General features: G+C 48.9%; 1 pseudogene; it reads right to left on the bottom strand.

The window, feature by feature from the left end:
* Nucleotides 1–672: 672 nt before the first annotated feature.
* The window catches only part of LOC144762539 (V-type proton ATPase 16 kDa proteolipid subunit c pseudogene), a 49234-nt pseudogene continuing 37580 nt past the window's right edge, over nucleotides 673–12326 (bottom strand).

Raw genomic sequence — 12326 nt, 5'->3', positions numbered from 1 at the left:
TTGGAATAAATTAATGAAATATGAGAAAATAGGAAGGCAGTGCTCAAAGGGATCCAGTGATTCAGTGTCTGTCTAGAATGTTGACACTCTGGTCAGTTCATAAGTCTCTGGTGTTTACTCTTGCACCTGTTGCACCTGTAGAGCTCTGGTGGTAAAACTAGAAGTGCATAACTGTACTTAATGTCCCTGTGGGAATGTTACCTCCAGATCATGGCTCTGGTGTCTTTAATCCATGGAGAGCAGCCACCTGACGGTAACGGGCACTGAAAACTGCTAAACGCTCTCCTCTGGGGAGCATTGTAATTTTGTATTTTCAAAAAGAAAATCCAGTTTCGGGATTTTCTTTTTGAAAATAAAAAAAGGAATCCGTTGAGTACAGAGCTCCATTCCGCTGATGGAGCCCTCTACCAGGAAAATGCACTGACAGGAACGGCCGTGACTGCAGTTTCTGCCAATGCTTAACAAATGCCTGCCAGCTTGGCAGTCATTTATAAATTTGGAAAGCAGTCCCTCCACCAGGCAACGGAGTAATTTACTCTGTCTCCCCGGTAAATGAGACACGTACACCGTCTAACATGCCAAACACTATGCCGGAGCCCGTCCAATTTATATGTAATAGGTACACACTCACCCAAACATAGTCACTAACATACATTGCACATTTACAAGAGGTCAACTACTAAACTGAGGTGACTGTGCACATTGGAGATAAAACCAGGAGCTTTGGTTTATCAAAGCACTAATAAGAGCGTTAAGTCACAAGACCTCTACAAAGATAGGAACCAGAATCATGCTCACATATAATTGGAGCTACTGCACCATCCTCCGCACACCTGCACCTCCCACTATGCCAATGACAATAAGCCAGCTGTCAGAACTCGCAGTCCTACACTGAAGTCAGCTCCTAGGTGATAAAAAAGCTCTTGAATAAAGTGATACTTTCCAAGAGGCAGTTAGCAATGCAAACTACAACCACTAGACCCTAAATGCCAATCATAGCAGCCACGACAACAGGGATAATAGATTGCATGGAAACTCTGACATTGTGACAGACATGGCTGCAATCCACATGCCACTCTTTGCGGTGCTGTTGGTTGGTCCCAGACTGCTGACCGGCGTGGCAGACAGGGGACCTGTAACAGCTAAGAAGGAGGCATATTATGGGGAGGACATGGCAGCAGTGCGTGCACTGCTTGAGCAGCGATCCTTCTATGATTTGTATGCCACTCTTACTGCTCTTCTGCCCAACATCTGACTGCCATTTTGTACATCATCTCTACGGGGAGATCCTGAAATGGAGCCCAGTCTTTCCACAGTCATCCATATGCTCCTGACATATTCTGCTATGCATATACATACATATATGGTATTGTAATAAACAAAAGAGAGAGCTAGGACCGGTTGTGGGCCGTCCTTGTCCCAGGGCAAATGTATACAACCTGTCTAGCAGAATGTCCTACACTGCAGTGTCCGGCACCGCAGGGGTTTGTTAGAAGAACCCTCACACACCAACCTGGGTGGTGTCATGCTTCATCATCGGGTTCCCAGCTGAGTAGCCGAATGCTACTCAGCTGTGCGGCGACACCTGATTACAGTGGAGCTGTTTTTTTGGGTGAAAATGTGTTGAAGTGGTGCAATAAAAATATCTATGGGACTCTAACTGATCAAAAATTCTTTATTCCCAGTGGCCCAGGATATAATAAAAACTGGTGTATAACTGTGAGAGACTTATTTAATTGGGTCTCAGTTATCTGTTAGGTCGACATGTTTCAGCCCATATAAAAATAGTGTTGGGCTTTCTTCAGGACCTTAGCTCACAGTGAATTAAAATATGGTGTAGGTGAGAAAAAGTGATAGTGAGTGGCAAAAAGTAATTACTCCACGTGTATATGCATTTTTAGCCGCACACACGCTAAAGTATGCTGACATATGCTATGTGGACTGACCGTATTTCGTGTCCATCTGCAGATTATTTACGTTGGTTAGGAAAATACAACATAAATCAGGACCAGGGGGCGGGATACTCTTAATTTCACTGCTTGAGAAAAAGGCGTCACGCGACTCGAAACCTAATTTCATTTCCTCCGGTCCACTCGTGGACCGGAGGAAATGAAATTAGGTTTGACCACTCATGCCTGGAAGGACCTCCTGGAGTACTTGGCAGCCACATGCCTGATGGAAATCATGATCCCTCCTGCTGGTGGTCGGGGTGGGGGAGCGAGTGTTACTACACGACTTGAAGATTTGTGAGGTTAACATACCAACAAACCGCAATTTTCATGGTTCTGTTTCCATGCGCCATAGTGTTTAAGTACTAACCACATGACAGTGTCAGAAGTACACAGTGTGCCCCTTGCCTCCCATATGGTGTGGCCCTGATGGGGAAATACTTCCTGGGTTGCACCCATGCGCTCATGCACTGCCCGTTTTTAGTAACATGCCCAGTTTGGATGAAAATAGCAGGGTCAAAGACTTGCTACAACAAGGCTTTACCATTGCGCACACAGATTCAAGTACTTGGATGTTGCATTAGGGGCACAGGAGCTGGTGATACAGGAACAGGTGCTTATGCCGTTATTTGCTTTATTAACTGTGCTCTCTCTTGTACATTGTTGCTCTATTTCTGGGGCAACTTATCTCCGAGCCACTGTCAAAGGTGCATCAGGTGCAGTGGCACCGAGCTAGGGATCACTGCACTCCAATTATAACAGTCTTTTGATATCCAACAGTGGACCTGGGGGCTTTTTCCCTTGCTTGCATTAGAGCCAATGGCCCCTTTCTCTGACACTGACTCCCACCACGCTGTCCTATGTTAGATTCCCCTTCCCTCTCGTCACTTCCTATCCGTGCTTAAGACAAGACATGGATTTCATTGCCCCAGCTGTAGAACTGTGAGGGTTGTTCTCTGTTGCAAGGTTATAGTGTTTGCATCATACAGGGTCCGACAACCACTGCCTCTTTCCACCCACAGTCATGTCTAAAAGCAAGAACCTGTACATCGTTTGAGAACAGAAACAGCATAAATGTCCGACAAAATGTTTATGATGTTGGTGGCACTGGAAAACTGCCCACTTTGCCCATGCCTTAAAAGGCTTCTCCAAATGGTTAATTATGGGGCACGCATTTCACCACACCAAATGTATTTCCTAGCACATTCTCCAGAGGGATCGGGGTGAAATATATGCGCTAGGATCATGTCACCTGTTGACAAACATCGGATGCATTTTCCACAGGTGCCGGATTCAAAATACTTAAACAGATGGAGTATGATCACATGAGCAATGATTACAGATCATTTTTGTGTTGCTAGTGTCAAAGAACACTTGCAGAGTTATAAACAACAACAAATTCAAGCACGGCGATTCGCTGGCCTCCGTTTTAAGGTGGCCTCTGACCACCAGCTGTTGTCCTTCATGCGCAGTCGTTGCTCAATGGTTCTCGCTTTGTTTACATCAAGACCTCGTGACTTCGCTTTCGTCAGCGTGGTGGTGGTAAACAGGGTGCGCTCGTGCAGCAGCTGACTGCTGTCAGAGGATTCCAGTGATCTACAGCTGCCTTTCCTACCAAGAAAGACTCCGACAAAAGCTTTTGCGGATTCTCCCTTTGGCTACCGTCCTTGGATATGACAAAACAACAACAGAAAGCTGGAGGGAAGCGCGCGCAGCATTTCCGCCTGCGTAGTGACGTCATCTGCCCCGTGGAGCTGTTCCTTCCACAGGCATTGCACTGCTTGGAACGTTGTTGCGGAAACTGCGTGGCCGGAAGTGAGTAGCCCGATAGTAGCCCCAATCAGCGTATCCGCCATGGCGGACCAGGACTGGAGGAAAAGCGAGATGTGAATTGAAGCAGCTAAGGAGCTATAGGCAAGCAGAATCAAGTAATGTGCAAGTGCGCGTAGGTAGGAGAAATTGTTAAAAAGCCCAGAGTAATTCATCCATACATATACAATTTGAAAAGTATTTAAAACCTAGTAGCAGGGCAGGAAACACTAAATCTTACAGCTGTCAGCTGCGCGCGTCAATTTACCTCGGGAATATATAGGCTAATGCCTATGATGCAAACTGGATCGCTAACACAGCTGAGGAAGTGGAAACTACGTGGGGAAAGGGGCTCAAATTGGATCCTAAATTCAAAGCTGTTCTGAACAGGGGCCCCCAAAATATGTTTGGCCCAGGGCCCCCAAAATCCTTAAGATGTCCCTGTACAGGGACAACCACTGCCTCTTTCCACCCACAGTCATGTCTAAAAGCAAGAACCTGTACATCGTTTGAGAACAGAAACAGCATAAATGTCCGACAAAATGTTTATGCCGCTGGCCGCGCGACACGGAGGGGAGCATGGGCGAGACAGCGTCTTAGTCCCACACGTCGCGCGAGAGAGGAGCCTGCAGCGCGCCAACCCCCCCCCCCCCCCTGAGCCGCCCTCCTCGCCAACGGCCAATGGGAGGGCTCTTCTAGGGATGGGGGCGTTCCCGGGGGGTATTTAGCAGGCCCAACATCTTTGCTCGGCCTCTCCTTCCCGTGTCGGTTCCTTGGGCTGCTCTGCGCTGTTCAGCGGGGGGTTGACCCTCACTCCCACTCCCAGGCTGTCCCTGCATCGTGGGACGGTATCTACTCCTCTCGCGTCGGTTGCGTCGCGTACAGCAAGGTATGTGCTCCCAACTTGCCTCCCCCCGGCCCCGTCCCTGGGCAGTACCAGGTTGTATGGGGCCCAGTGGTACCGGCCACGGGGGGGGGGGTTAGTGGTGGCGGGTGAACGGGTTAGGCGGGAGAATCCAGCGTAGGTAGCCGGTAGTTAATTATGTGCTTTGCCAGCACTTTCTCTCGAAGGGATCGGGTGGGGCATGAGCGTTAATTTTATGCAATGAATGCGCTCAGTCATAGAAGATATCACTTCTAGGTACAGGCTTTCCTCGAAATGTATCTCCCCATGGGCTCCGGCTGACAGAGTTTCTGCAAAGGTCCGGCTGACTGGGTCGGCGCATCGTGTGCGATGCTCCTGGAGGACGAGGGGCGTCTAAAGATATAGGCTGTATTCGTTTACATCGTCCCTGCATGCGGGGCGATATTTTTACCAGCCTAGTCTCAGAACACTGCCAATTTACCTCGGGAATATATAGGCTAATGCCTATGATGCAAACTGGATCGCTAACATAGCTGAGGAAGTGGAAACTACGTGGGAAAAGGGGCTCAAATTGGATCCTAAATTCAAAGCTGTTCTGAACAGGGGCCCCCAAAATATGTTTGGCCCAGGGCCCCCAAAATCCTTAAGATGTCCCTGTACAGGGACAACCACTGCCTCTTTCCACCCAGTCATGTCTAAAAGCAAGAACCTGTACATCGTTTGAGAACAGAAACAGCATAAATGTCCGACAAAATGTTTATGATGTTGGTGGCACTGGAAAACTGCCCACTTTGCCCATGCCTTAAAAGGCTTCTCCAAATGGTTAATTATGGGGCACGCATTTCACCACACCTAATGTATTTCCTAGCACATTCTCCAGAGGGATCGGGGTGAAATATATGCGCTAGGATCATGTCACCCGTTGACAAACATCGGATGCATTTTCCACAGGCGCCGGATTCAAAATACTTAAACAGGTGGAGTATGATCACATGAGCAATGATTACAGATCATTTTTGTGTTGCTAGTGTCAAAGAACACTTGCAGAGTTATAAACAACAACAAATTCAAGCACGGCGATTCGCTGGCCTCCGTTTTAAGGTGGCCTCTGACCACCAGCTGTTGTCCTTCATGCGCAGTCGTTGCTCAATGGTTCTCGCTTTGTTTACATCAAGACCTCGTGACTTCGCTTTCGTCAGCGTGGTGGTGGTAAACAGGGTGCGCTCGTGCAGCAGCTGACTGCTGTCAGAGGATTCCAGTGATCTACAGCTGCCTTTCCTACCAAGAAAGACTCCGACAAAAGCTTTTGCGGATTCTCCCTTTGGCTACCGTCCTTGGATATGACAAAACAACAACAGAAAGCTGGAGGGAAGCGCGCGCAGCATTTCCGCCTGCGTAGTGACGTCATCTGCCCCGTGGAGCTGTTCCTTCCACAGGCATTGCACTGCTTGGAACGTTGTTGCGGAAACTGCGTGGCCGGAAGTGAGTAGCCCGATAGTAGCCCCAATCAGCGTATCCGCCATGGCGGACCAGGACTGGAGGAAAAGCGAGATGTGAATTGAAGCAGCTAAGGAGCTATAGGCAAGCAGAATCAAGTAATGTGCAAGTGCGCGTAGGTAGGAGAAATTGTTAAAAAGCCCAGAGTAATTCATCCATACATATACAATTTGAAAAGTATTTAAAACCTAGTAGCAGGGCAGGAAACACTAAATCTTACAGCTGTCAGCTGCGCGCGTCAATTTACCTCGGGAATATATAGGCTAATGCCTATGATGCAAACTGGATCGCTAACACAGCTGAGGAAGTGGAAACTACGTGGGGAAAGGGGCTCAAATTGGATCCTAAATTCAAAGCTGTTCTGAACAGGGGCCCCCAAAATATGTTTGGCCCAGGGCCCCCAAAATCCTTAAGATGTCCCTGTACAGGGACAACCACTGCCTCTTTCCACCCACAGTCATGTCTAAAAGCAAGAACCTGTACATCGTTTGAGAACAGAAACAGCATAAATGTCCGACAAAATGTTTATGCCGCTGGCCGCGCGACACGGAGGGGAGCATGGGCGAGACAGCGTCTTAGTCCCACACGTCGCGCGAGAGAGGAGCCTGCAGCGCGCCAACCCCCCCCCCCCCCTGAGCCGCCCTCCTCGCCAACGGCCAATGGGAGGGCTCTTCTAGGGATGGGGGCGTTCCCGGGGGGTATTTAGCAGGCCCAACATCTTTGCTCGGCCTCTCCTTCCCGTGTCGGTTCCTTGGGCTGCTCTGCGCTGTTCAGCGGGGGGTTGACCCTCACTCCCACTCCCAGGCTGTCCCTGCATCGTGGGACGGTATCTACTCCTCTCGCGTCGGTTGCGTCGCGTACAGCAAGGTATGTGCTCCCAACTTGCCTCCCCCCGGCCCCGTCCCTGGGCAGTACCAGGTTGTATGGGGCCCAGTGGTACCGGCCACGGGGGGGGGGGTTAGTGGTGGCGGGTGAACGGGTTAGGCGGGAGAATCCAGCGTAGGTAGCCGGTAGTTAATTATGTGCTTTGCCAGCACTTTCTCTCGAAGGGATCGGGTGGGGCATGAGCGTTAATTTTATGCAATGAATGCGCTCAGTCATAGAAGATATCACTTCTAGGTACAGGCTTTCCTCGAAATGTATCTCCCCATGGGCTCCGGCTGACAGAGTTTCTGCAAAGGTCCGGCTGACTGGGTCGGCGCATCGTGTGCGATGCTCCTGGAGGACGAGGGGCGTCTAAAGATATAGGCTGTATTCGTTTACATCGTCCCTGCATGCGGGGCGATATTTTTACCAGCCTAGTCTCAGAACACTGCCAATTTACCTCGGGAATATATAGGCTAATGCCTATGATGCAAACTGGATCGCTAACATAGCTGAGGAAGTGGAAACTACGTGGGAAAAGGGGCTCAAATTGGATCCTAAATTCAAAGCTGTTCTGAACAGGGGCCCCCAAAATATGTTTGGCCCAGGGCCCCCAAAATCCTTAAGATGTCCCTGTACAGGGACAACCACTGCCTCTTTCCACCCAGTCATGTCTAAAAGCAAGAACCTGTACATCGTTTGAGAACAGAAACAGCATAAATGTCCGACAAAATGTTTATGATGTTGGTGGCACTGGAAAACTGCCCACTTTGCCCATGCCTTAAAAGGCTTCTCCAAATGGTTAATTATGGGGCACGCATTTCACCACACCTAATGTATTTCCTAGCACATTCTCCAGAGGGATCGGGGTGAAATATATGCGCTAGGATCATGTCACCCGTTGACAAACATCGGATGCATTTTCCACAGGCGCCGGATTCAAAATACTTAAACAGGTGGAGTATGATCACATGAGCAATGATTACAGATCATTTTTGTGTTGCTAGTGTCAAAGAACACTTGCAGAGTTATAAACAACAACAAATTCAAGCACGGCGATTCGCTGGCCTCCGTTTTAAGGTGGCCTCTGACCACGCAGCTGTTGTCCTTCATGCGCAGTCGTTGCTCAATGGTTCTCGCTTTGTTTACATCAAGACCTCGTGACTTCGCTTTCGTCAGCGTGGTGGTGGTAAACAGGGTGCGCTCGTGCAGCAGCTGACTGCTGTCAGAGGATTCCAGTGATCTACAGCTGCCTTTCCTACCAAGAAAGACTCCGACAAAAGCTTTTATGGATTCTCCCTTTGGCTACCGTCCTTGGATATGACAAAACAACAACAGAAAGCTGGAGGGAAGCGCGCGCAGCATTTCCGCCTACTTAGTGACGTCATCTGCCCCGTGGAGCTGTTCCTTCCACAGGCATTGCACTGCTTGGAACGTTGTTGCCTCCTCTCAGCTTGATTTATCAAAGGCGCTCTGTGCCTGTGGGACAAATATACAACCTGACAACACGTCCTACTGCGTACATGGCAGAAAACTCTTGACAACATCAGACCCCTGCAGATCTCCTGTTATTCAACACATTTCCTGCTTGTGTTCCTTTCCTCGCTTGTTTTTAGCTGACATCGTTAGTTTAAATAAACGTTTTATTTTGAAAGATGATATAAATTGAGGCAGCTACAACGTTGCAATGCGGTCGAGATCAAAATATCACCACAAATGTTGGGACTTGTAAAGCAATTTTTAGGTCCAGCCTACGGTACTTCGCTAACTGGTTGTGAATGACCTTTTGTGGCCTCTCCAAGAACCTATAGGGGCTCACAGCCCACCCAGTGCTTACCATTGATAGGCTTTATTGTCACTCTCATGTGCTTGCTTTTTATTTGATGGCTTTCCTTGTCCATCTTGCGTTTGTCTTTACCCTTGAGCATATCCTCTTTACCACCATCTTGACTTGTTAACTTCTGTCCTTCCATTGTTGACTTTTAGGGAACTACCTTTTTCTATTTAGTTAAATACTCTTATCAGAGTGCAAGTGTTTTCCAGTTCTGTCACTTTTGTGTCTCTCCCCCCCTTGAATATCCGTCCTGGGCTTGTTTGCTTTCTATAGGAGGCTGGCTTTGTATATGGTGCAAGCTTATTTAAGTGATACACCTTACACTAATACTGACAATCCTTATGGTGGTCTTTTGTCGCAGGGATTCTGCTCCTACACACAACTGCGCATAGAGACTTGGAACCGCAGTGAATTAGGGTGTGCCAAAACTCACCTTAGTATCCAAAATCCCCTACCAGACTAGCAATCAGTGTCTCATTGGTTTGATAGAGCGCGCAGGTCACCCGACTATATTTTTACCATATGCGTACTTGGGCCCATAATTCAGTTTATCCTAATTACTTAATCGGGTAACTACACTCTACTACCAGTGTTTTAATCCTAACTGATTCCTATACCATCGACTTACCAATCCTTGTCACCGGTACCTATGACCACAATGGATCAGGGAGTTAGCTGTAAAGATAAGCAGTAAAACTATAATAACAATGCACTTGTGTGTAAATGACCACAGACTCAGGAAGTTTTGAAAACCTTTATCTAATCTTCTTCAATTGTTGAGAGTAAAAGATTTACAGCCAGCAAGCTATCAATAATCAGAATCATGAAAAGCGTATAACTATGAAAAGATATATGATGCCAACCATTTAGAAGTCTAAAGGGAAGGTAAGAAAAGGAGCATACTGAGAATAAACATATAGAAATCCGATTTGGAAAGATATTTTCTAAAGGACGGGAAAAATAAGGAACATGCTAAAATGTCACAGTTTAATCGCTTTTAAGGAAATGGGGAAGAAAAGGGAACATGAAATTGAAATAACGAAACTGAGTTATTATGTAGCTATAGGAAGGGTAAGGAAAAGGAACACGCTAATAATTCAGAACAACCACTTCAGTTTGTCTAAAGGAAGGGTAAAGAAAAGGATCATCTATTTATTCCAAGGAAAAACTGTACTCGACTCCCAAGGTTAAGTAGGAGGGGAAAAATGGAACACGCTAATAATGACTAGCTCACGCAAAGGGAGGGGAAAGAAAAGGAACATATGCAATTAAACTTCAGCAGGATTTAAGAGAAGATTAAGAAGAGGACGCAAAAGTGTTTCCCTCACAGGTTCATATTTACCTAGAACGGTGTGGAAACCAACCCTGGCCACGGGTCAGTTAAGGACAGAAACCCCAAAGTTGCAAACGCCAGTAGGCCAGCAAGTGCAGGTCAGAGACAGGACAGGAAAACCAGATTTGGATCAGAACCGGACCACTAAAGTTGAGACCAGCACCCGCAGTTCAGTTGCAACGCCTGCGCTACACCCTCTCTTGCAGCTATCAGTCAGAACCCTGATTGGGTTATCGAATTCCCCAGCAAAGTGCTTCGCCAGCACTTTAGGTCCCCAAAACCCCGATTGGGTCAGCGAGTCCTCTGACAGAGTGCTTCGCAGCACCTCTGTTCTCGATCAGCTATTGAGTGCGTTGGGTCAGTGACAGGTCAGCTATTCGGACAAGTCAGACAATTTCTCTAGCTAAACCTAGGCTAGTTATACTGTTTTCCAGGTCAGTGTACCACCCCCCAAATGTTGCAAGTGTAAGGATCCCCAATTTCGATTGGACAAAGGAAAAGGACAGGTCATCATACCAGCTAAATTTTGAGCTTTCTCAGGCTCATTTGAATTTTCGTACACGCCCATAGAATTCCAGGTTCTCATGACATCTGCTTTCCACATAACAATGGTGAATTTAACATTGTATACATTGTTGAGGAGCCAAGATGGCGACCGAGATGGCTGCGTAAACGCTTGGCTCCGTGAGCCTTCTCACCCCGCGCATACATCCTGGCACCCATCCTGTGCCGCAACGGCATCTTTAAGTAGGCGGAGGATAACTTTCACTTACCGCTTGCTCCCGAGGCTCCTACGTGCGGCAGACCCGTTGAGATGTCCCCGACTGTTTTGCGGCCTTCACGGAGCTGGGACCGGGGACTCGAGTGAGGAGAGTGGCCGGCCGCGACTGCGACAACAGCGGCCTCTGGTGATGGTGAGGAGTCGGCCGGTGGGAACCGAAGACTTGATGGCCGATGGCGATAATGCCAGCCCAGCCCAACTAGCGGAGAGCCTTGTGGGCAGTGTGATGCAGCAGGGTCGAGGGATGTGCACGACACTTGGCCCCCCACTCCGGTGATGTGTCCGGGCGTACTAACGACTTTTCCCGGAGTCGGCGGACGGCTCCCAGGGAGCGGCGGGGATTTTCTTTAGCCTTTTGGTGACCCTCCGCTGAGAGACCTGCCTTGCCTTTCGGTATCCCCGTGGTGAATCCTGTTCCTCCCTGGTGTGGGGCCCGGTCCCGAGGTGAAGTTGAGAAGGACGAGGCCGGATCAGCTAAGATGGCGGATAGCACCCTCTTACGCACACCTCACCCGGGCAGAGAAGCCGCTGTGCGTGAGAGTCCTGGGGTCGGGCGAAACGAGAAAGAGCCCACGTCCAGAGATATATTGGCTGCGTTAACAACCCTGCAAATGACCCTGATTCGGGACGCCCGGGATCTGGGAAGAAGGATGGCCGCCATTGTTGTCCCACCGCTCCACATCGGCGTGGTTCGATCTCAAGGAAGTGCCGATGTGTCCGCTTCTGCGTCAGTGATGAATGCTCCGGCTACGCCTACGTTGGTGGAGAAGTCGATAGACCCGATCCAAGATACCGCTCTGGATGGATCTGTTGTATATGTGAATGACTCGTCGGGGCCTTTATCTGTTCGGCGGCTGAAGAAACGACGTTGATCTCTGGTTTGGGCTGCCCCGGCGGCGTTTCAACGCTTACCGGATTGAGTGACTCTCTCTTCCTGGCTGGTGAGATTGTGCGCGGACTGGAGGATGTTTCCGATGTCGAAACTGACGCAGACGGATTTCCGCCATACATATTCGGCTGGGTTTTGGGGGCTACAGTCCCATGGAGTGACGGCGCTGCCCGGTCCGCCCGGATCGGTTGGACCCTCCACACTGTTCAGTATGCTGATTGATAAATGGACGTATGTTGGTACCATTGATAGGAAGGGCCAGGGGTGAGACCGGCTAGGACATAGTGGAACTCATGGTTGGCTGACGGTGCTTAGGGGGACACTCAGCGGGGATGTTATTGATTGCGATATTGATGTTTATTGTTTACTGTGGCTATTCTGATCCTGTTTTTAGGATGTTTACTGTGCGCGGTGGGTGAGGGGGGGGTCGGGTAGCTAGATTGATGGCCCTTCTCCGCACTTTTTCTCTTCTTCTATATTTCGGGTCTCTCATTTAGGGCGATAG

This window comes from Lissotriton helveticus, chromosome 6 (genome assembly GCF_964261635.1).
Source record: "Lissotriton helveticus chromosome 6, aLisHel1.1, whole genome shotgun sequence".
In the NCBI taxonomy this organism is placed as follows: Eukaryota; Metazoa; Chordata; class Amphibia; order Caudata; family Salamandridae; genus Lissotriton; species Lissotriton helveticus.
This window is presented reverse-complemented; position numbering and strand designations above follow the sequence as displayed.